The sequence below is a fragment of the Corvus moneduloides genome, chromosome 5, assembly GCF_009650955.1.
Source record: "Corvus moneduloides isolate bCorMon1 chromosome 5, bCorMon1.pri, whole genome shotgun sequence".
NCBI classification, from domain to species: domain Eukaryota; kingdom Metazoa; phylum Chordata; class Aves; order Passeriformes; family Corvidae; genus Corvus; species Corvus moneduloides.
Window position 1 is genome coordinate 28,080,504 of NC_045480.1, and position 26,540 is coordinate 28,107,043.

Consider the following 26,540-nt stretch of genomic DNA (forward strand, 5'->3'; position numbering starts at 1 on the left):
ATTATGTCCGCACCCAGTGCCTTTATCACAGAATCACAGGTCAGGCTGAGAGGGACCAAAGTGAGACATCCCATCCAACCTTCCTGGTGAAGCAGGGTCATCCACAGGGCACAGGGTTGTATCCAGGCAGTTCCTGAGTATCTCCAGTGAGGGAGATTCCACAGCCTCTCCGGGAAAACTGGTCCAGTGCTCAGTACCCACACAGTAGAGAAGTTCTTCCTCTTCAGGTGGAATTTCTTGTGCATCAGTTTCTGCCCACTGCCTCTTCTGCTATTGCTTGGCACCACTGAGAAGAGCCTGGATCCATCCTCTGACATCCTCCCTGCAGATACTTACAGACATTGATGAGGTCCCTTCTCAGCTGTCTCTTCTTGAGGCTGAATAGGCCCAGCTCCCTCAGCCTTTCCTCACAAGAGAGATGCTCCAGTCCCTAATCATCTTTGTTGCCCTCCACTGGACCTGCTCCAGGAGCTCCATGTCTCTCTTGTCCTGAGGAACCCAGAGCTGGACACAGCACTCCTGATGTGCCCCACCAGGGCTGAGTAGAGGGGCAGGATCAGCCCCCTTGACCTGCTGGCAATGCCCTTCCTAACGCAGCCTAGGATACCATCAGCCTTCTCATCCCCATGGGCACATTGCTGGCTCATGGACAGCTTGTTGTCCACCAGGACCCCCAGGTCCCTCTCCACAGAGCTGCTTCCCAGCAGGTCAATCCCCAGCCTGTGCTGGTGCACGGGGTTACTCCTCCCCGGGTGCAGGACCCTGAACTTGCCTTCACTGAATTTCCTTTCTGCCCATCTCTCCAGCCTGTCGAGGCCCTTCTGAAGGGCTGCACAGCACTCTGGGGTATGGACTGCTCCTCCCAGCTTTGTGTCATCAGCAAACTTGCTGAGGAGGCATCTGCCCCTTCATCCAAGTCATTAATGAATAAGTTAAACAATTCCCAGTATTGAATCTTGGGGGACAGCACTAGTGTCAGGCCTCCAACTAGACCCCGTGTCACTGATAGCGACTCTCTGGGGTCAGCCAGTTCTCAATCCACCTCACGGTCCACTCAACCAGACCATGCTTCCTGAGTTTGCGTACAAGGATGTTGTGAGAGACAGTGTTGAAAGCCTTGCTGATATTGAGGTAAAACAATATTCCACTGCTCTCCCCTCATCTCTCCAGGTAGTTGTTTCATCATAAAAGGCAATCAGGTTGGATGATTTGCCCTTAGCGAATGCACGCTCCTGACCACCTTCTTGTCACCCACATTGATAGAGATGACCTCCAGAATGAGACACTCCATCACCTTTCCAGGGATTGGGATGAGGTTGACTGGCCAGTAGCTCTCTGGGTTCTCCTTTTTGCCATTTCTGAAGACCAGGGTGACATTTGCTTTCTTCCAGTTCTCAGGTCCTTCTCCTGATTGCCCCAACCTCTCATGACCAGCCTCATTATGGCGCCCCCAGCTCTCTCAGCACTTCTTGATGCAAGGCCCCATCAGGGCCTATGGACTTGCTGATGTCTAGTTTACGTGGATGTTCTCTAACCCAATCCTCCTTGACCAAGGTAAAGTCTTCCTTCCAATATTCCTTCACCCTGGTTCTCTGAGTCAGATATTCCCGAGAGCTGGTCTTGTCAGTGAAGACCAATGCAAAGAATGCATTCAGTGTCTCTACCTTCTCTGTGCCCTCGGTCACCAGGGTCTCCTTCCATTTAATAACAGGCCCTCATTATCCTAGGCTTTTCTTTTGTTATGTGCTTGAAGAAGCCCTTCTTGTTGTCCTTGACATCCTTGATCAGATTTAATTCCAGATTGGTCTTGGTCCTTCCTGTCTTATTTCTACTTTGACAAACTCTCTATATTGATTCCAAGCGGTCTGACCTTGCTTCCATCTCCTGTGTATTTCCTGATTACACTTGAAATATGACAGGAGTTTTTTTCATTCATGCAGGTCTCCTGCCCCTTTTGTCCAATTTCTTGCTCATTGTTGTTGAGCCTTGAGGAAGTCATACTTGAATATCAACCAGCTCTCTTGGACTCCTGCTCCCATGGGATTCCTTCAAGAAGATCCCTGAAGGGGCAAAAGTTAGCTCTCCTGAAGTCCACAGCTGTAATCTTACTTGCTGCCCTGCTTCATCCTCGCCCCTTACAGTCCACAAAGGATATAGCTTATGAGTCTTAAATCAGGTTTAAGGGACATCATATTATTCTATATCATCAACTTACTCCTTTAAGGTACAAGTATCTAGCACATCCAGAAACATCTTACCGCTTCTCAGTTATGCCCACATGAAAAAGTGAGGGAGGGGTTAGAGGGGAAGTGGCACACCATGCCAGACAACTAAACAAAATGAACTCAAGGGATTTTTGTAGGTGGTTGTTTTGTTGGGGCTTTTTGCTTGTTTTCTGGGTGTTTTTTTTGGTTGGTTGGTTTTCTTTAAATAGGAGACAAAGACTTATTCCTAAGTGGTCAGGATATTTACCTAGAATGTGGGAGTAGTAAGACTAAGTACTTCCTCTGAATCTGTCCACAGATGAAGAGCTACCACATGAAAGATAGCAAGAGCAATACACACACAGACCACACAGGTAACTACATGGCTACAGAGACCAGGCACTTCATGCCCTAGCAGCTACTTATGTTAGTAAGCACTTCTACCAATCTCCTTAATCAAGCCAGAAGTTTTCATAATGTTAGCCTTTGATCATTACTCTGACCACTCATTTCCATGGCCATATTAAATTCCTTTTTTTCAGCTAGCGTTCATATGTGATCAGTTGACAGAGCCTAAAACTGGTCCAACCCAAAACTAACCCAAATGTTGTTTCATTCAGCTAAATCAACTACATTTGTTTCGCCATTTGACTGCTCAAAAGCTGTGTTGGCACAGGGGAAGGGGAAGCAGCAAATCACAGGTTATATATCTTTTGGCAACAGTGCCATTTCATGCTGACCTACACCACATGTTAAATTACAACCAGGGAACAAAATTAGGAAAAATGAGATTCAAATTTGTGCTCAAAGAAATGAGCATTGTAGCTACTACTTGAGAAGCCTGCTTCGTATTTAAATGAAACATCTTTACTCTCCCATGCACTGTTTCATCTCATATGGCAATCCATGACAAAAAGCTTCTGGGCAGAATGCGGCTTATTTTTATATAGTGATCCAGACTCATGGATCAGCTTCTGGATATGAAAACAAACCCAGAACTCAGCCTTAGAATCAATGGGAATCTCAAGCAAAATGTAAATATGTACACCTGATGTGTTGCTTAGCTGTCAAACTATCTATCAAATAGCATGTTAATTAGCATCAACTTGGATGGTTTTAGGCTGATCCTCAGTACAGATACTTATACAAGGATATTCCTCTAAATTAATAACCTGAAACTAAGAAAATTTGACGAGTGATTTATACAACCAGTAGCTATTTGTAACACTTAGAATTGTACAGGTATACCAAATGGACATAACTTTTTAAAAACGATGACAGTTGCTAGCAGCAACACCCAAGAACATGTGACAGGTGTTTCAGAAAGTTAGTATTTTATCTGAAACTTAATTATCATGTAGAAATGCATGTATGTAAGTAAAACACTTCTAAAAATATTTAGTGCTAGTCATCACCTTATTTTTCACAAGTTGATTGCACAATCCATGATTTGTGCAGCTGTGGCACTGTTTCTGACGCCTAAATTTCCCAGCATGGGTGACTCATGCACAGCTAAATTATTCTATAAAGCTTTTTTGAAGAGTGGACTGTTTGCCTGCCTGAAAAATGGAGTAGGCAGTGCACTTCACTGGAAAGCATCTTCAAAAAGAAAGAAGTGAGACTTCACATTTCCATAAAATGAGAGAGTTGGAAAATTTTAAGCTTCAACACTGAAGTGTAGTCCAAGTCAAAAATTACCGAACAAGCAGCTCCTCCTCTTCCCCTCTACCTCCACCCACCACTTTCCCCAGAAGTCCTGCAAATCATTTTGGAGACCACAAAGTGGTAACAAAAGGAAAATGAATGAGGTAGCCAAAAAAAAGAACAAAACAGAACATGGGAAGCACTAGGGGATGGTCATTTCAGTGTATTTCCACTGTAAGAGAAGCGCAGGTTTGGGACCACTTGATGAAACTGAATAGCCACAAGCCTATGGGACCTGATGAGATGATGTTGCCATGCCACTCTCCATCATATTTTAAAAGCCATGGCAGTCAGACAAAAACCCTGTTGACTGGAAAAACAGAAACATCAGTCCTATTTTTTAAAAAATGGAGAAAGGAAGATCCAGGGAACCACAGAACAAGGAACCTCACTCTGTGTCTGGGAAGATCATGGAAGCAATTTTAAGGCACATACAACACAAGCAGGTGATCAGAGACAGCCAGCACAGCTTTACAAAGGGCAAATCATGCCTGACCAATCTGGAGACCTTCTGTGATGGTGCAACAGCTGACGAGGTTAAGACCAAACAATGTCATCTAACTAGACTTCTGTAAGGCCTTTGATATGGTCCCACACAACATCCCTTTCGCCAAATTGGAGAGACATAGGTTTGAATGGTGGACTATTGGAGGGAAAATGAACTGGATGGATGGACACAGCCAGAGAGTTGTGGTCAATGACTCTATGTCCAGATGAAGGCCAGTGACAAGGGGTGACTGCATCCAGCTCTCAGATCCTCAACACAAGAAAGACATGGACCTGCTAGAGCAGGCCCAGAGGAGGCCATGAAGATGATCGGAAGACTGGAGCACCTCTCCTAAGAAGACAGGCTGAGAGAGCTGGGGTTCTTCACCCTGAAGCAGAGAAGGCCCCAGAGAAACCTCACTGCAGCCTTCCAGTACTAGAAGGGAGCTTTTTAAAAAGAGGGAGAGCAACTTTTTACACAAGCAGACAATTACAGAATACGGAGGAACAGTTTGAAACTGAAACAGTAAAGGTTTAAATGAGATATTAGGAAGAAATTCTCTATTCAGAGGGTGCTGAGGCACTGGAACAGGTTGTCCAGAGAAGTTGTGGATGCCCCATCCCTGGAAGTGTTCGAAGCCAAGCTGGATGTGACCCTGAGCAACCCAATCTAGTGAATGGCATTCCCTGCTCATGGGGGAGAGGGATTGGAACTGGATGATCTTTAAGGTCTTTTCCAAACCAAGCCTTTCTATGATTCTATCCAAAAAATATGGCAAAATACATTTTTGTATTAGCATGCTTACTATTATATTCCTACCGTTAACAAGCTTTAACAGAAGAACTTAATTTTCTAGAATTCTACTGTCTGCCAGATCCTACAGTTTATCCCTTAATACAACTACCTGTAATTGAAAAAACAAGCTTCTACCGTAAATAAAACCCCAACATTATACTTACAGAATTCCAAATTTTAATTTCACTAAAGAAAACACTAGAATTACTCTTTTGTCAGAACTTTCAACAGAAGAATGTGGGCTCAACGGGAATTACAGTGATTGCAAGACCTGAGATAAAGAACAAGCACTTCCTATTACAAAGGCAAGAAGTGCCTTAACAGGGAAAGGGGACACCCCTCCCCCCCCAAAAAAAACCAACCAACCAACCCAAACAAAACAAAAACACAACCCCCAAAAAATTAACAAACCAGAAGAATTTTGCAACTGATACAGAGAGGAAATAACTCTTGTTTCAGATAAAGAATGAATAAAACCAAGACAAAACAAGTTCACTTTTCTTGTCCCTAGGATCTTTTGGCAAAACACTTTGTAACCACTTTGGGCACAGATGCTAAGTATCCCTTTGCCCCTGCTACAAGCAAGATTCCGAAGGAAATGGAATCAGCCAGCATTTAGTCAGTCATTGGACTTGTTCAGGTGGGAAAGATGATACATTAATGTAACAAAAGAGATAGTGCTGCATGAACTAAACAGAAACAGCCATGCAGCAATAGGAAAAAAGTATACAAAATCAACTCCAAATTTAATTTAATTTTATTGTAATCATTCTCTATATATACTTAAATGGAAATAAAGGAAGAGTATCTTTACTTAATTCAAACATTGGAGCACTGAACACAACGGAATTTCTGAATGTTCAGGAAACAAAGCTCAAAGAAAAATTACAGTCTGAAGTAACACTGTAACATTTAACATTTTTTAACAGTCTGTGTTTCTAAAACATTATCTATTTATGTAGATAACAAATTTTCTCACTTTTTCTTTATTCTTGAGCAGTAGAAGCATACACTCCTCTGAAACTTTCAGAGCTTGTGCTAAGTCCAGAAAACCAACTGAAATCACCTTCTGAGGGTCACCAGAGAAACAGCAAAAGACAAACAACAAATTCCGTCTTCTCATATATGAGTATGATCTTCAAAATGTTGGGTATAGTCAATTTAATTGTAAATTAAGTTGATTAATTATGATGAGAATATTACTCTTCAGGCACTGGGAATTTTTATAATGAAGGCTTTCAATACCTTGCAGACTAATTCAATGTTTATAGCAAAGTTCTGTCATATATCTCCCATTCTTTAAAAAATATTTTAAGATCATGATACTGACTGAAAGACAAAATGTATCAGGAAATTCTACACCAAGCTCTTATAAACTTTGCAGCTACAAGTTTTACGACAAGAATTTTCAAGATTAGATTGGGGGGGGAGCAGGTCACAATTCAGCTCATTTTTGTACTTTTGGAAATTCAGATTCTATCCTGGCACCCTATATAAACCCTACAAAGTTTCAAATGAATACTCAAAGTTATTTCTGTGAGAACTATTTGTCCTTTTTACCTTCTAGAATACTCAACAAAAAATCCTATCAACTACTTAGGACCACACTTGCTACATTTGTGTGACTTTAAACTCTCTTCCTCAGTTTTTTAATTTTTATCTTTTACAATTCACAAGTTTTTCTTTCACAGAATGATCAGACCACATGATTTCTATGTACCAAGATACATGTTTCTGAGTGCTTATTTCCTGCACCTCAAAGTCTTTGCACTCTTGAGATCCCAATGTTAAGGAAAGTTCCCTGCCTGACCATCCAGGAGCCACTCTGGCAGTCACCCCCACCATCAGAGACCTTCACTGCTGGGACCGAGGCCCCTTCACAGTGGATGGTTCTATCCCTCATAGGCTCTTTTCCCACTTAATTAACAAAACCTGACTTAGATCATCCAGCACTTAAGTCCCTAAAAGCAACATTAAGAAATATTTATAAAAGCATTATAGCTATTTCCATTTACAATTAATGTATCAGCTATCAAAAATGAAAATGACAATCAGGTTTTATTTAACTCCCTTCTGCTCACCATATTGCGAGAATGGTTTCAAAGACCTAGGATCTTGCTAGTGGCCTATTAAACACTGGTACTGAGCAATGGGATACCAAAAATTATCAATATTCACAGGAAATCCTGAAACTAACATGAATTTTACATTAAGGCCACATGCTAACAGGGTAATGAAAACAGCTGTATTGTATTTAAGCACACATTACAGCTTGAAACCATTTACTTATACCAAACACATTAAAAAAATAAACAAACTTAGCACTTCAACATAACAGTGAAATAGTTTTAAGGCAAGATTACTTAAAATAATGGAATCTTCCTAACTTACTGGCTTACAACTCACATTTTGACTCTCGACATTTTTCTTCATTTTAAATTGAGGCTTATATCTCAATTTTGAACAAATTAAATAATACTGCAAATAACTTTATTGTTTTTATTAAAGCCAGTGATTTTTTTTCAAACAGTTTCAAAATGTTGCTGCTACTTGTGCTGTTACAACCTTAGTAGTTTTGGGAAGATTTTAATGATTATATTAAAAGGCTGTAGGTTTAAACCTCCTTATCAACAGAAATCTTAACTGAATCTCAGAAATTTTCTGGAAAAAATGCTGAAAGCCAAGATTTAGATTCTGCAAAGATCTAATAAACAAGAAACATAACTGAATTTAGTCCTAATCACTGGCATAGATATGTGGGATATTATGCTACCATTAAGAATGCAAAATTCTTGGGAAACTCTGAACTTAAAATTAAACAGGGCAGATGGAAAGGACTCTTTCAACTGCTATGTAGAAATAAAATTATTTAACACCAGCACCTAAATATTACTTAGATTTTCAAAACCTTAACAACCAAGGAACTCATTCCAGGCAAAAAAAAAAAAAAAGTCTGTCATGATTCGTGACAGCTAAGGCACGAGAAAGAGTAATAACTGCAAACACCTGCGAAGACCATCACTTTTTCGGTTTTTGTCTTGTTCTTACTTAATGGCTGCCATAAAACACTGGCCTTGGGGTTTTTGTCAATGCAGATGAACAGTTCAAGCAAAACATTTGGGGTGGGAAGCATACATATTTTAGAGTTCCATACCAAAATTTTAAAATGAAAGAAACCGGAAGACTCCTCTATTTAACAATTTAAAAATATAAACATGGCAAAAACCCAAACTAATCAATCAGAATTACAAAAGGCAGTTACGATTTAGTCGTTTGAACTTCCGTCATTTATAGTATTTATTGACAGTTTATATTAACAAAATTGAAAAAACCAGTATTCACTGACAGTTTATATTAACAAAATTGAAAAAAAATATTCTTGGCACTTCAAAATTTTTCAAAATCAGCACCCAAACTTATGGCTGGATTTGTAGCAGAGATACACAGATCTTAGAGATTCACTGCCCTCATCTACTGACCTATAACCAATGTGAACAATTATGACTCTGTCCCCATTAGAAAGTAATGTGAAACCGTAGAAATGGATCAGTAGATCAAAGCAGCTGGTGCTGACACTCCCATGCTAGCTGTTCAAGAGGGTTTATTTCGGATTAGATTTCATCTGGTCTCCAGCAGCAAACATCACTATCACATGGACCATTCAAATTTTTCCAGGAATTTCATGATTGATGCAGAACTCTATGTCCCCAGTAGAGACAGAAGAGCACTCTGCACCTTCAGCAGAACTCACAGACTAGTCTTCTGAGAAAGACATGGAGTTCAAACACATTGAGCAAGTACATGATACGGGGAGACAACAGTGAGATTTCCTCCAAAGCAGTTTTAATCATCCAAATCACAACTGTAATGTATATATTGGAGTTACACCCTACCTTTTCAAACCGGACTAATCAACAGAGATGTCATGTCACAAAAGAGAATACTTGATGGCACTGAAAGGCTTTAGAAAAATTCTGTAAGCATTCTTCAAAATGCCTCACAATTAAAAAAAAAATTATAAAATACCATTTACTGGCTTCTACAAAAAATTTATTTCTCCTGTGCCAGAATGCAGCAGAAGACATAAATCAAAATATCCCTATTCCTTAGGCTTCATTTCTTTTTTCTTTGCTTATTTACTTCATCTTTTATGCCCTGTTTTCTCACTTCAAATATTTTATTTCTCTTCTTCTTTCTACCTTATTTCTTTCAGCCTTTCTCTCATTTATTCATTCATTCATTTCCTCCTATTACCTATGCTATTAAATACAGTAAGGGAAAAATAAATATTCTTGCATCTCTGAACTTTCAGACAGAGGTGTCAGTATTGTTTTTCCCCTGGAAATTCAGATAGTACAGTCTGAGTCACATTTGTAAGCACTACTACTGTGATTTAACTTGCCCTAACTCAAACAAAATTTAAAAGGGATAAAGGTAATCACGGGTATACTGCAATGACTCAAATTGATTTCTAAATCCAGTGGTAACCAACTATGGGAATTGAGAAAAATCAGATTAATGACATGGGAATATTAGTCTACTGTAAGACTGAAATCAGCCCGGTTCTAAACATCATCTCGGAGAACAACCACAGGAACACAGAAATACTACAGGAAGCTAATCAAGCAATTTATGGAATGCAAGAATTTCATTAAAGAAACACTAGATAAAATATATTTGGTGTATACACAGCTTTTTACCTTAGATGTAAAGCCAGGAATACATTGCTTAATCTCTGCCCTTTTTTCTCTTGGCTATGTTATTTATTTAATAATTTAGTCCTCTAGATTTTAGGTTATATGCCAGAGTTTCTCCTAGAACTGTAAGTTACAAACAGGATTTTTTAATCTTTTTTTTCACATACAATCAATTCATTAGTTCCTTAGAATAACCAAAATACTCAGACTCACCTAGTTTCACTGACATTCAGTATACAACATCCAAATAAATTTCCAGAAGATTTTGCAAATGAAAGAATGGGCTTCTCTCTACATTTGCTAAATTTAGATGAAAACAAAAAAAATCAGTTCTCTTTAGAGAATTGTCTTAAAATTGTCTTTTAAGAAAAACACTATACAAACTTTCACATGCACATAATTTGAAAATTTAAAGTATATTGCCTTTCCATTTCAGAAGAAATATGGTCTTCATGTTCTAAAAATGTCACTTGAAAAGCAACACCATAGATGCACAACACACAGAGGTTTTCAGGATGCTCAAAAAGAAGTATTTCATAACTTTTAACCACACACAGCCTGCATTGCTCAAAATCATCAATTTTATTACGATGTGTTGTGAAAATAAGAGTAGAAATAAAGAGAAAAAGCAAAGAATAGAGAAAAATTGAATGAAAAAATGGACAACACTTATGGAAATATACTGCTGAAGCAGAATCTGAAGGACCAAATCAACAGTAGATGGGTGATAGGGTTAAGGAAAAGCACAAAGAGTACAGAAGAAAATCTTCTTACTCAAATGTTTGTACCTGACACTACAATGGAGTGGAGGAGATTAGACCTGTTTACTTCTCACAGTCCAGCTACAACATGCTCAGTAGCTCTGTCTGCTCATGACTAAAAGGATTTGGAATAGATCTACCTCATCTGATTTGGACAGAAGAAATGGTTTTAGGAAATTCACTGAACTGGTACAAAACGTATTTTCAGAAATCTATCATGCTGCCTAATGTAAGTGGGATAGCAGAAAAAAAGCAGGCTGATACTGCAGCATAACAATTTGTTTCTCCTAAAAACTTGAGTGCTTGCTCCAGCATATGCAGGTGCTTTATTTTTCCAGTGGCAAGATTGTCACTGCATTTTGCATCAAGAAAACAGTATGTTCTTCCCTCTCAACTCATTCTCTTGACACAAGCTGATGTTTGGTTGAATTTTAGGTGAAGGAGACATATAACACAGAGATTTAAGTCTTACTAAATTATAAGCAACTAAAACCAGGGTTCTGGAATAGAAAGTGTCAAGCATCATTAACTGCAAGCACTGCTACCTGTAATTCCATTCATGACCAAACTTCATGCATGACCAAGCACCTCCAATGCATTATAAGCTACCAGGAATACAGGAAGGTTTTCTGCCAGCAAGAAAAAATAATCCTGCTGCAGCAAGATTGGAACAATGTCTGATCCACAAAAATAGATCAATTTCTTGGGGTTTTTTTTGACCCAGTATAAAAGTGTATGTTTTGAGCCAGTCAAAAAACAACACAAAATCTGAAAAATAACACCTCCTTAGAAAGATGAAACATAAAAACACATTTATGGAACCTACAGAGGGCCATGGCCATGATCCTCATGATACATTGAATCAAAACCCCTTTGTTGCTCAAAAGATGAACCATAAGCAAACTACCCTGCTGTTCTGTGCTTCCCTCCATGTGATGCACAAAGCAACCAGTAATCTTACTGCAAGATACAACATGGACAAATCTTGCAAAGATGAAAATCTGCACCTCCTGGCCTATCCTCAGCTGGACAGTACACAGTGCCCAGTCAAGGAAGTGGGGAGAAGCAACCCTTTCATAAAAAAGGTGACATGTGAACAGAGATATTGATACTTGAACCCAGTAAGATGCATTCTTCTTCTATATCCTTACATGAATGGGGTATTAAGTAATCTCAACTTTAACAAAAGCATCTGCAAAAAAAAAATCCAAAACAAACAAACAAACAAACAAAAACCACTAAGAAAAGCAGTGAGCATGGCAGTACATCTGCTCAGTCACCACAACACAACCCTGGGAGAGATATTAGTTTAGCCTCCAGAAACCACAGGGCCACATTAGCACACTGCATGGCTGGGGACAGTGCCTTCATAAGGTCTGGGTTTTCTTCCTTCTAGTTTCCAAGGCAGCTCAGGTACAGTTCAGTTGTTTCATTCCACGCTCCAGTGTACAGGATATATGCTTATAAAAAGCTTATTTGAAGTTTATTCTTGCCCACACACACCATTAATTTGAATATCAAATTGAAGTGGAATGTCTACCTTGCCTGAGGTTGAAAATAGATGTTTCTGTTTAAAGCATTACTGTTCTAGTAGCAATAGAATCTACATACTTACTTAAATTACCTAGAAATACATTGTGCCTTGTAGAGTGGGTGGGTAGCATTAGTAGTCCAAATGTGATGTCATCTGAGTAAGTCTTCTTTGGCACAATCTTCTGAAAAACAACAGAAAAACCCACAGTTTAATAAAAGTTATTCTGTTCAAAACAACTTCCGGGGATGAGCCCTTGATTATTTCTGTTTTCTCTCCTGCCATTTCAGTCATTTTATATGCATCCTTAAATTGTCCACAATTTTACTTTCCAATTCCTCTATTCAACATAGTGAAGTAAATACTCATTAAGGAGAACTTCAGCATTGGATACCACCTTTTATGTAGCTCTGGCGCTGTCTGAAATCCAAACAAATATGAGACAAATGCAATATCCCAATGGTAACATAAAATTTACAGACGTAACGATGTCTACAAAGCATTAATATTACAATTATTGCATTACAATTGCTTTGGATTATATTATGACCTTGCAGATCATCAATAATACACTATGCAAACTTCTGGAAAGAAAATGCATCAATAAAATCTTAACTGTGTGTACTACAGTTCAAACAGGACACGTGAGCTACCTCAGAACACAACCTGAAACTCTCAGAAAACATGGCATGCAACAGCACAAGACTCCCTCCACTCACTAATCAAACTCCCCTCGCTAATAAAAAAATAATTTCAGTAAGATATGCTGAGCAAAAGCTAACTATACAACAGAGATTTCTATACACAAATATTCATTCAACGAAGAAATAGCTCCCCACCTGCTACAGATCAGAAATTCTGTATTCCTACACACCGTACTGTGTTTTAAATACACATGCACCAACTCGGTAATATCACCTAACTCATGACAATCCTGCTGGAAAATCTCCTGCTAGTTACCCACTGTTGATATTTTCTATTCAGCACTCCCACATGGCAAAGCATATCCTTTAAGGCATACATAAATCTATTCCCTTCCACTGTATGCAAGGATAGGTGGATTTCCTTTGACATAATATAACCAACACAAAGTAACTTCTAAACCCGCTCTTTACCACCTTGTCCCCCAGTACATATAACAGAAAGAAGACGCTGTCAAACTGAGGAAGAATGCCAAAGTTTGAGGAAGATCTACTGCCAAATCTAATGGGATAAGAAATGCAGACCATTATCACCTACATATCTATTTTTCTACGTAGTCAAATGAAATACTCTAATGTTAGAAATCAATGTTTTGAATCAAATACCAGTATATAGATAAGAAATGATAAACTATATTCTACAGGGCAGGAAGTCTAGGTGCATTTAAAAAAAAATCTATCCCAGTTTATGAAAGATTATTTTTCATTTCTTATGTTGGCAACACGAAGTTTAATGTATATCAATCTGAATCAACCATAAATCTAAATGTCTATATAAAGGCACTACAAATTTACCTAAAATAATTTGGAAAAGCAATTTCAGTTATTTTAGTGAAAAAAGTTTGTGATCTTTTTGACTTAGATAAAATGATAGTATGTCAATCACCACTGATGTTAAAAACTTCATAGTCGCACCCTCAATTGTACTGAAATTCATATGAAATCCTCCAGCTTGTAGAAAAACTGTGTGTAATAGAAGATAGTGACAGAGCAACAGGAATGCCTGAGATGAAATTTTCAGGCACAGCTGTCTGTTGTTTTGCCACTCATTTTAAAAGCAAGTTCAAGTGACAGCTAAATTTCTTAACGAGTTAAAAAAAAAAATCTTCGTACTAGAATTTATGTCCTAACCTCCCTGCCAAACTGATCAAAACAGCATATACTCAAATCCTTTTCCTGTCTCATTTTTCTCTTCAGAAGAGCTAAACCCATCAACATAATTTGTAAGTTTCTACAGCTCTTTTTCCTGCCCTATTTCTAAAAACCTTCTAGTTATTCTTCCTCTTGATTCAGACTGCTTTTCTGATTTCACTATGCTTTCCAGATCCTGTAAAATATTTTGCTTCTTTTCCTCCAAATCCCTGTATTATTTGGACTTGCTTTATGCTGTCTTTTGCTTCTATATTCTCCATATTACTTGTTGCTGATCTATCTTATGTTCTTAGAAATGAAACTTTAATTCACTCACTATAACTCGCTTATTAATTTGAATCCTTGTCCCCATTTCTGAGGTCATTCTCCTCATTTTCTATGTCAGTAAAATTCAGATCACAAGCTTCTCAAGGCTGAAACTCTATCTTATTTTCCATGAAACATCATTAAAAGCTTTAGGGCAGCACAAAATGTTTAGCTAAAGCTTCTGAGCTGGAAAAAAAGACTATATAAAAAAATGAAGTAGAACATTTTAACAACATGAACATTTCCAGAAAAATATATTACATGTAAAATTGCTGAGATGTTAGAGAACTATCAGTGGAACTACCGTACTAGCTCCAAACCATAGCTCTAAACACACAACTACTAGTAGTAGCTTGGTTACATACAATGGATGTTGCTGCTGTGGATGGCAAGAAAACTTTATTAAATCACATTACTACATTAAAACTGACAGGAAAGTGTGTGTGTGTGTGTGTGTGTGTGTGTAAGAGAGCATCTGCATTCCTATTCTGACAGTTCTTGGAAGCTGTGATTCATGCTGCTACTTGCTTTTCTACTCACAGTAGAGGAAAATCCAGTTTCCTTTAGAGTATTTGTTGTTACTATGAAACCTACTTTAAAATAAGCACAAGCCAAAACCACCGATTTTGCAGTCTGCTATGATATTCTAAAAATGAACTATTTTAACACTTGAAATCAATAAATTACAACTTGTTAAGATTATGCTGGTCACTAAAGGCTTGACAGGTATATTTCATATTATACAGCAGAGAATTCTCTAGAAATGAAAGCAGCACAAGCTAATAAAGTTTTCTTCACTTTTACCATTACTAAGTTTTTGAGTTTTTCTAAACCAACCAGCAGGAGATATTTCTCTATTGAGACTTGATAAAAATCTTCAAGTTGAACATAAAAAGGAAGATTTCAGTCTGCTGTTTATCATGCTAAATAGGTACTGCAAATACAGGCCAGACAGGAAAGAAGACGAGAAATGCCATTCTAGACATAAGTTCAGCTCCTGCTTTTCAACCAGTAACTCCGTGTCACAAGACAGAGGAGTGAGCTTACTGGAAATCTGACTTGGGAAACACTGTCTTTTGTTCTTATACTGAAAGACAGTATTATTATTATTATTATTTTGCCATAATATCACACTACAGTATTGTTGGTCCCGATCCCTTTCCAAAACAGCCTAATGTTCCTCCTGTCTCCTCAAGCCCTGATGACACACACAACTCCCGCTCTCCTATCCAACACAGACTTACTGCATGCTAAAAAAAACAGGTCAGTACCAAAAACCCATTGCATTATCTTGCTCTCAAGAGCAGGCAATGACACATTTTTCTCTACCCAGCTTGCCTATTTTCCCAAAACCTGTGGTAACATTACAGTCTGCAATTTCCATCCCTCCTACAAACATGGCTACAACTGGTCAACTATTTCAAAAGCTACTGGTGAATATGTAAGGAAGGAATGAGAGAAAACAAGGAAAAAGCATAAATCACATTTTCTTAGGAAATCAGGCTTAAAAAAAGGTAACTCCCTACAGCTTTTAATCGAGGAAAATTTCTTAGTTGTTTACTGAGCCAAGAGAAATAAGCAGATTGTGGCAAAATATTTTTTGATTTATCTTTTTACACTTCATACATAGGTTTCAAACAAAGCTTTGGGAAACTATGGACTGGGAAAGTTACCACATGAAACAAGACAGGTTTTTTCTCCTAATGTATCTTGAGGCTTTTGGATGACTGATGAAAATCCAAACCTTTAACATGTCTCTAGTAAACTGAAAAATTACATACCTTCTACCTTAGCACACCAGCAGGAGTTTACCTTCTCTGTATTCACAACCATCTCTCAACAGCAACCACTAAACTCCTAGAACATTATTCTGCCAGGGTGCACGTCAGTAATAGCCAAACCTCAACAAGCAGTTGCTGAAATTGCATTTAACATGCAATGCAATAGCCACCAAACACTTCAAATGCCCTTAAATGCCAGAAACTATTCTTTACTATTTCATTAAAAATTTTATTCAAATGTAAAAATGGAGACTTATGTTTTATTTATAACACCAGCAGGATTCTCAGAATTTGAAATACTAAATTAGCTGTATTAATGTATTTTGAAGTATCTTTTTTTTAGGCAGCTTAGTATCTCATACTCTCATTAAGATCATAATTTAAGATGTAAAAATATATATTTCCTCAGTGTTTCTAATGCACATTAGGAAACTAACATATTAACCTCCTACAAGAGCCACTTCTTACAGTCCAGCCTGGCTCCTCTATGTTCACAAATACTTGCCCCAATGAAGAAAGTGCTGAAACTTTCTGGAGATCTACCAGTTCGGCAGACGATGACACGCTTACGGGATGTGGGATCATTCTTCTGCAAGCAATGGAGATACGCTCACAAACTTGTGGAGCTACAAGCTAAAAACATCTTGTAGATGAGGTCATTAGCAATACTATTCCCTACTATAAAGCACTTAAAATTCTGACATCATGCTGGATGATCACCCCATTCCCAGGTATTCCTCCTTTTCTAAGTGTCCCACAGCAAGACCACTACCATGCAATGTGGTTAGCAACTTCTGCTGCCTGCTCTGGCTGTAATAGGCAGCACAACACCAAAGCAGTACAGTCTTCACTAAAACAGGGCACAAAAAGGGGATTCCATACAAAAGGATCTACAATTCTTAAGTACCAAAGCCAGGGAGAGTTGTATCACTCAGCAAGACTTTTACAAAAGTTAATAGAGATGCAAACTGTGTAAGTAACCAGTGAACACAGTATTTTGCCTTCACCTGTTTCTGAAGGCCTAGGGCACAGGTAAGATTGTAGTCACAATCCTGGTCCCTGTCCTTGTCATACACATAGCTAAGCTTTTCCCAACAAAGCAGGAGTAATATATTCTTTTAACATGCCAGCAGGGGAAAAGATGTGCTCTCATTTTGTCCAGCAGCACCGGGTTACAGCATACTAACCTGGAACACAGAAAGTGGAAAGCCAATCTCTACTCTGCCAAATGGTGTTTAAACCATAATCTCTCAGCAGGCTCTGCATCACATTGGGAAGATGCATCAACTCCTAACTTCTCACTTCAGTGGCAATTTTCAGAATATGGAAGCAAAGATAAAAAGCAAAGCTTTGCTGGACAGAGCAGCACCAGCAGTATGCATGCCTCTCTAGGCAGAAGGGCAGCAAACACGAGACACAAATCATGGTTTCCAGTTCGTAATGGCATTCAAAATTTTAAATAGAACACAGGCCAGAATACAGGTGTATATATGTATCATCTCCTTTTCCTCCAAGAAAACAACTGGCCTAGTATAGCTCTTTAGCCCAATTAGACTTTAGTCATCTTGTCTGCAAGGAAAAGTGAGGTTCTAGGCTTTGGAGTTTTGTTGGTTTGTTTTTTATTTTGGGAGTTTCTATTTTTTAAAGGAGACATGAACAAAACCTCTTCCTCCTTACTCCTTTGTGCTCCTGAGCAAAAGGGAGAGTCACCACAGGGTTTTGGTCCAAGTCCAATTCCATAGGTGTGCCTGAGGTGTGGTTTGAACATGCCTTTGAACAAGTGAAGGCCTAATTTACAGATTGCCTAATTTATGAATAGTAAATAGATTTAGAAGCCAAGATGCTCAGTTGTGATAAGATTCTGGAAGATGTGAATGAGAACAAAACTTCAATGTTCAGCTTTGGAAAACTTCACTAGTGAAAACCCAGAAACCTCTAACATGGCTACAAATTTTATTTGAGGCTGGACACACAAAATCCATCTAAATCTATTTTTACTCCTCTATATTATTTTATGGATCTGGCCATATACCAAAATAACATACATCAAAAACCATCTCAGAGGTACCTGCAAACATCCTTTTTAATGGAACTCTAGAAGGACCTCTATAGAAAAATGACATCACATACATTTATTTTAAAATTCCACTTTAATTGGATCTGTCTTACTCCAAGAAGTATTCTCTTCTATTCTAAAAAAACATAATAGTCTAACGCCGTTTATCTTGTAGTACCAAGCTGTCATTATCGGTAAAATGACATTAGCCTCAAAACTGAAGCCTTCTCACATACCCTGAGATTATCAAACACACAGTTTTAGGAACAAAGCATTGAAGTAGCCACATTTATGCCTAATTTGGCTACATTTTTATCATGAATATGAGGAATGCCCATAGTATCTACTAAACTTCAAAAGCATCAGTCTCTAAATATAAGTCATTATCAGTCTTGAATCTCATATATATAACTAATTTTTAAGGATCTATATTTAATAAAATATTAATACTACTAATGATAATTTCATAATATACTCAGCAATGTTTCTCAGAACATCAGTACACAATAAGAAAACTAATTCACTGATTTTAATAACAAAATCTAACTGTTGGAAAGAGTCCAAAGTGTGCAGATCTAAACTGCTGAAAGAATCTGTGAAGCTTTGTTGCTTCCACATAATATTAAATATATGACAACCACAGAGGACCAAAACGTTTTATGTATATGATTATATATTCTAAAAGTGGCTATAAAAAAGAATTTATAATATACACAAAAAGTATGGTAAGAGAACATTAAGACTATAAATTTAAACACTCAGGCGTGAGGTATGCCAAAATTAAAGTGGCTTTTACATGACAAAGGAATTTTGTGGCAGCAATAGGGATAGAGAATTCAATCCTTCAGGGCAGCACACAGCTGCATGAACCCTGAGTCTCCTTTCTCTTCCATGATTTTGCATTTCACATCTTTTAAGTCCTACAACAAATAAACAGTGTAATGTCTGACAGAGTTTCATATTATTACAGATTCCCACTGAGTTAACAAAACAACCAACCATACTAGTAAGTTCCTTTCCCCACATGGACCACCCACAGAAGGTGGTGGAGGTGAATGAGGTACCTTCCTAACAGATATAGCCAAACTTGCTTGAGCCAGAATTACAGAGAGACACTGGAATCTTTCATTTGAGATTCTGCTAAGAAGTTGGTGCTTCCAACACGTCTTTTTATTCTGAAAGACCATTGGCTCCAAAATAATAATGCCAATATTACTAACAATAATTCAGCATTAGCTTAAGATGAGAGAAACAGCTGAATGGTTTGGTCACTGTCTGTAGTCTCACACTTTTTTTCTCCTCTAAAGATAAAGCTACTGTAAAACAGCTACTGTTCTCCCAAAAGCCTGGTGACCCTCCTGGTCTTGTGCCACCCCTTCAGGGGTGAAGCAGCTCATGAACAGTGAAAGGTTAAAAATACTTTGCAAAGTAAATAAACAGAAAGTAAGAATGGTAGGAACAACCACTACTGACTTTGCTATGCCACTACCTGCTAATATCACCAATCCTCAGAAACAGTTCCGCATCTGCTTTCTCATTTGGCCTTTACAGTATTCCAGTGTTCATAGGGAAGCTAGTACTTTAAAAAGGCTAAAACACTAAAGTGAACTTTTCTTTACTTCAGAGATCTACCAAAGTCTTTGCCTCAAGAAAAACGAACTCATTACAAGGTGATGAAAAGGCATTTTTCAGCTGTAATTCCACTTCTTCTGAATGATATCTTGTATTTAAAACTGTATTAGGATACTAATTTTCTATTCTTAGAGGAGAGCTATCCATAGTCTTCATCTATTAAACTAAGTTGAAACCATGAGGCACTGACAACAAATTATATGTACCTCCTAAAGGAAAGCATAGATAAAAAAGGAGCTGTTTCAAATAAGGAAATTACCTAGTGAAGAAAACTGCATTTTTGATTCACAACTATTTTCAACACAAGTTTATTGGTTTTTAATAAAAAATTCACAACTTTCCAAGTTGATAAAAACATTTCATATAAAGAACATGTGGAGAAGGTGGGGGGCAATAACTCTACTACTAGTTTGTATCTTCACCTTTTTGCAGAAATTTAAAATACAGGGGGGAAAAAAGCAAAAGCTCAAAGCTCTTAAAAGCAGCAATTTCTTTTGCAAGACCAATCCAACCACAAAGATTCATGACTTCTGTGAAATTCTATACTAAGAAGCTAATTAACTAACACTACAAATTAAATTACCACTCAGTTTTTAAATTGCTTAGTACAAAGAGAGTAAAGTTACCTACAGCAGAGGTTTTGGGGTCCTTAGAAGAGCATTAGTAATGAAAACGCTCTGCTTTCCTCACATTCTTTTATTTTGCCTGAATGTGTTAAGCTTTTCCATGTAAGAACATGAAGCGGAAGAAATAAAAAACAAGACATGGCTGAATGGCACCTTAAACTATTAAATATCAACCCGGAAGTTTGGGGTTTTTTTCCCTGTTTGAATTGCTTGTTAAGAAGCAGTAACCCTTGCCTTACCAACAAAATTCTCAGACAAGTTGTCATATTCTACAAAAAGAACCTAAACCAAATACATTATGTCTGGTAATCTGAAAGCAGTGTCTGTAACAAGTTTGAGGAAGTATCTTAAGTGGATATGTATGAAAATTAATAATAGTTAAATTAAAAAGCAGAGTTACTTTCAAGTAGAATCCCTCAATTACAACAATCAAATTCTGTCCAATTTCAAGTAACAGGCCCAAATCCCACAGATAATTATAAACAAAGTTAATATTATTTCTGTAAAACTGAACATTGTGAAACAACTGCAACTGCTCATACTGAACTTTGCCAGGACTACCACAGTCAAGATGTATTTCTCAAGTACTTCTTTCGCTAGGGTATTTGCTTAAACAGTCCTCTTGCCTCCTGACACACCTGTTACCCAGAGAAATTATACAGGTTAAATATAACCACATTAAAAAGAAAAAAAAAAAAAACCAACACAAAAACAGTAGTTAATTTTAACCTGGATCATTTCCTCAAGCTAGTTAGGGGACACAACTCCAAGAACCATTGTGCTGGTGCAGCTGAAGCAAGGAAGAGGCAGGCCAGGTCAAGTCAATACTGCCACCAAAAGCACTGCTCGTCAACCAGTCATTTAAGAAGTCATTTAAGAAAAAATACTTTAAGGATTTAGAGGATCAGGTTCTACGATCAGCCACTCCACCTCTACCTGCCATTTCATATTCCAGCCAAAACCATACCTGACTTTCCCTGTGCTTCTTGGTAGGTTAATGCTTACCAGCACATGAAAACAACAGCCTTACAAAATTCTCATTGCAAATACGTTTCATTAGTTCACAAACACTCCTCTTCATGGAAAAAAAAACCATTTCCAATTTATATCGAGGCCTAAAGTAGCTAGAACTTGAAAGTGAAACCAACCAGAAATCCTGATCCACCTTAACCCAAACACAAAACTGAAGTACCACGGATTTCTAGTCCCTCGCTGGTCGTATTTCACACCCGCATGCACGGAGTATTTAACACACTGACTTTAAGGCCGCAGTAACTCGAAAAAGGGCTGGGGGCTAGTAAGAATCCCTCAGGTTTTACGAGCGTGAACACGCTGCAGTTATCGCAATAAAGTTATCGGAACTAAAAAAAAAGGTGAAAAAAAAAAAAAGCCTACGAAGTGCATACGCAGCCCCGCAGCTCCAGCCCACCTGCCGCAGGGAGAGCGCCGGGCACGCTCTCGCCACCGCCCGGAGCCCGAGGCCCCGCAGAGCTGTCCCGCCGCGGGGAGGGCCCGGGGCCGAGCGAGCACCGACCGCCGCCCGTCCGCCGTGTAAACACCCGCGCTCCGCAGCGCCGCCGCGGAAACCTCCCCCGCGCGTGGGGCGGCGGGGGCAGGCGGGTCCCCCCGGCGCCCGCGGGACGAGCCGCCCCATGGAGCGGCGGCGGACGGGCCGCGGGGGGAGGTGCCGCCCGCAGCTCTGCTCGGTCCGGCGCGGCCCGGCCCTGTGGATGCCGGGGAGTCCCGCGCCCGCCCTGCCCGGTTCGCGGGCGCGGGGCCAGGCGGGCAGCGCTCCCGACGCGCCCGGGAGTTGTGACAGGAGCAAAGTGGGTCACCGGGCCTAGCGGGTGCCCCGCGAGCGCCCCCCGCCCCCGGCCGCGGCCGTGCCCGCCCAAGGGCAGCCGCGGCACTCCCGCCCCGCCGGTTCGCGGCGGGAGACACGCCGGCACTGTCAAACTTCCACCGCTCGCCTCCGCGCCGTCCCCCCGCCTTGCCCTCGCCACCGCACACCGGGGCCCGGCGGGTCCGCCCGCACCGCCTCGCGCCGCGCTCGCTGCTCACCTGGCCCCGCGCTGCCGCTGCCCGCCCGCGTTGCCCCGGCGAGCGTCGCTCCCCGCGCGCAGCCCCCCACCCGCCGCCCACCGGCACTGACTGACTGGACCTCCTGCTCCTGCTCCTCCGGCGGCGGCACCACCAGCACCCGGGCCCGGGAGTCCCCCCGACACCACCGCGCCTGCGCCGCCGAGCCCCCACCGCCGCCGGCCGCCGCGGCGCCTCGCGCCACCGCGCGTGCGCCGCGCGCACTGCAACCCGCGGCACCCCGGGGCCGCCGCCGCCGCTGCGCGTGCGCGGGGACGGGACACCGGGGAGGCGACCCCCGCTCTGCGCGCGCGCCTCGCCACGCGTGCGCAGGGGGGTGGGGGCGGAGTGCGCGCGCCGCGCAGGCGCGGGGGGCGCGCGCCTCCCTGACCTCGGCTCACCTCGCCTGAGCTCACCCCGCGCCCCCCGGGGGAAATGGCGGCGGCGCGGAGCCAGCGGGGCCGCCGGGCACCGGGCGGGCACCGGGCTGCGGGCGGGCACCGGGCTGCGGGCGCAGAGACCCTTCCCACCCGTGCCGGCACGGTGAACCCGGCACGGAACGCGGTCACACGCGCATTCCCAAAGCGGAACAAGCGGCATCCCGGGTGCTCTCCGGGAAGTGCCTCCCGAGGTATTTAGGGGTTCAAGGAACCCGTCCCAGCGGTGGTCCGTCGTTTCTTCTTTCCTGTGCATAAACCGGTGAAACTTCTCAGAGTGTCTGCCTCAGCCCTTTTGTGTGTACGAGGCTTTTAATACCATTCGATAAATACGCAGCAACTATTTAAACATAAACCTGTTACGCCTGTAGCAGAACGTAGCGGTGAGCTGTTTTCTGTAAAATAAAATGCTCGAGGGTAATGTTAAGTAATCCCAATTTTTTTGTCCCAGTTACAAGGATTTTATTTTTCTGTTGATGCCGGAATAGCAATATATGTAAAAGTATCTACAGAAGTTTAATTCGTGTTTGTGTCTAGAATGAAATAAAGAACTTGACTGCAAATTGTCATGGATTTCCTTTCTGGGTTACTTTTCAGATAGTTCAGTTTCCCAACCTGAGTCACAACTGTGGCCAAAGTCTTACGCAAAGATACTGTAGGGACAGGAGCTTCTTTACCAGTAATGCTCCCAAAGAGCTAACCATGAACTTTTCCACTGGAAGAATTCTAAAAAGCATTAATAAAACCACTTGGTTTTGTTACTGATTCATAATACTCTAATTCTAGCTTTCAGTTGAGGAAAATGTGACATGAGAAAAACTAATAATACTCTTACTCGTACAAAGGATAATGCTCTTGTGATGAAATGTAGTGGAGATAATAGGATACAGCAGGAATGGAACATCCAGGAGAAAATGTGGGAATATTTTCAAATGCATAATTATCAGAACTAGAATACAGCAAACAAACCAGAGGCTAAAAATAACATCAGGCTGTATCTATCAAATTTGCCAGAAGGTCTTTAGTAACCACTGATGATTCTTCAGGAAAAAGTAGAGATGCTGCGCTATCTCTTCACACTTTGCATGAATGGGTGCATAACAGCTGCTTACTGTGATGTTGCAGTAACAAATTACTCTTTGACAAGATCAAAACAGGCAACACAGCTGTGGAGATGACACACATTTGTATTTTCTGCCAAAATCATGGCCTAAGCAAGGTCATTTTCTAAATGCTACTTCTCTTCTGGAAGTATTTTATAGGATCCTGAAGGAACAGGACAGCTTAGAGGTATTGTGGTGGTTTTATGAAGCTATTCTCCTAGAAATACTATTAGTCTGCTCTTGTCATCAGTGTGAGTTTGCTGTGTAACGATAGTTCTGTTTCACTCACACAGGCTGTGTGACAGCCAACATAACTTTTAAACAATGCCAAATTAAGAGCAGCAGATCTTTTGTGAATTGGTAAATGATAGGACTGGATTGGGCCGGAAATGCAGAAATTTTCAGTGCACTTCCATTAACTATGGCCATTTTTCCAACAGAAATGCCATCACCATCCTGCATGTGATACACTTCAGAGCCACAGAACAAACACCTGCTCAGTGTGCTCCTTTTTGATCCACAATGGCCTATTCAAAAGAGGATCTGTTTGAGGAAACTGATTTTGAAACTAAATTTCACATCGCTCCAGAATACTAAAATGAGTGGATGTTGACTTGAAAGCCTGTCACAATCCACGTAATCCTTGTAAAGTAAGGTTGGCTAACATTCCTGAAACCTTTTCTTCCAAACAGTGTAACTGACTCAGCACCAGAAACATCTGGTTTTAAGGTGCAGATTACCTTGGATTTTGCTGCTGCTTTGTCACATCTGATGGCTGTGATTACAACCATGTGGTCGCTTTGCTTGGACAAAGACAGGGTCACCAAAAGGGAGGTTTGGCTCTTTTCCTGTTGCATCTGCTTCCACTGTCACACACTGTGCCTGTGTCCCTTGCAGCAGCCACTGTAGTGGGAAGGAGGCTGACTGCTGAGAGGAAGCAATGCTACTTTTATAGTAGCCAGCTTTGATACTTGAAGTGACTGTGCAATCATATCTAAAGTCCCTGATGACCTGTTTAAGTTTAAAACTACTAGCTAGCATTCTAGTTTGAAGTGGCAGATAACAGCAGATAAGCCATTGTCTCTGAAATGCATCTACTAGTTATCTCTTTGAATCTGCAGAACAAAAGCTTCCAGAAGTGATATCTGCCAGTAGGTATCTACCAATAGGCTTACCAAAGAAGTAAAAAACCATATTTGAACTAACTTATGTCAGAACAGATGATCTTAATTAAAATTTTCTCAAGCAGTACAAGGTTTCATCACATCAGTGTTTTTTGTGTTGTCCAACTTCTGCTGTAAAAACAAGTTACAGTTTATTCTGATAATTGCAATAAATTCTCAAAAGAGAAGAAGGAACTGACTTTTAATAAAGGCCGAGATATGTCTCACAACAACAAAAATTAGAGCCAACCCAACTTTATCTCAGTGAAATATCTAACCATGAAATTGCAAAATACCTGTGCTTAGGCAATATTCTTACATAAATTCTATGCAAAATCTTTGCTTTTTGCAGTACTGTTTTTTTTCTTTCAAAAATAATCAAATACCTTTTCTACCTTTAAAGAGTGGCCTTTAAATCTAATGATTACAAAAACCATAAAAAATTTACATAATGTGAATTATTTAAAAGTATTTCTCCTACTTTCTGCTTTCATATATATTCCCCCATGTTCAGCTATTCCAATGAACCTACCTTGTATTTCACCAGTTTATATACAAGTTTGCATAACTGAGACTTTTCCTAATGGGTTTTTGATTTGTTCAAGTCAAAGGGGAAATAAAGGTAGAATAATCCTGTTAGACTACTCCTAATGAGAAAAGAATCTGCAAATAAACAGTGGATACCACTTTCCTAGTGAAATTCAGAGATCTCAGTAAGGTTACATACATGGTGATAAGCACGCACAGCAAAATAAATCTTTCATGTGTTTGAACAAAAGTGAACGATTAACTCTCACAAAGTGAGTTAACAAATTGAGGAGTTCAGATGCTCTGTGATTCCACTGCCTCCAAACAATTGCTATTTCGTTAGTCTCTGTATTTAATTTTTCTAGGTATTGTTTTTTAATTGCCAGTTCAATTCTTTATATTGAAGTATTCTACATCTGATACAAGAATGTAATTAGCTTGGCCAATAAAGATTAATTATAACCCAAACATTCTCTGGAGCATTTGTAAGCTTCTTTTACATACTGCTTTCTGCAATATGCAGACGCTTACTTCTCTTCGCTTCCCATACTTTTGCCTTCTCTGAAGACATTTCCACTCCTGCAAGTGTTGCTGCCTAATTAGAAAGTAAAAATAATACTAAGTAAATAATAATAATAATCTTTGGAACACTTTACATGCATTTTAAAATAATATCTAGTGCATCTCAATTACTTAAATTATTTGAGTAACTCTTGAGCTTGAGGTCTTATAATTTTAGAGCTAGAAAGGCTTCTATGCCAATTTTTATTCAATAATATAATATTAAAATAATTTTT

General features: G+C 39.9%; 1 protein-coding gene across 11 annotated transcripts in view; it reads right to left on the minus strand.

Annotated features, from left to right (window-relative positions):
- Positions 1-22,658, minus strand: part of CLOCK (clock circadian regulator) — a 68,364-nt gene extending 45,706 nt beyond the window's left edge. For 3 of the 11 annotated variants that reach the window (XM_032110095.1, XM_032110099.1, XM_032110106.1), the window contains exons 1-3: positions 22,495-22,658; positions 12,264-12,363; positions 10,101-10,187 (exon numbers count right to left, since the gene is read on the minus strand). The gene's annotated coding sequence lies outside the window, so the exon portion shown is untranslated. Of the gene's footprint in view, positions 1-10,100; positions 10,188-12,263; positions 12,364-21,862; positions 21,884-22,494 lie in introns of those variants that run through there. The other 8 variants (XM_032110096.1, XM_032110104.1, XM_032110097.1 and 5 more) reach the window with 7 other exon arrangements.
- Between the last annotated feature and the right edge of the window lie 3,882 nt (positions 22,659-26,540).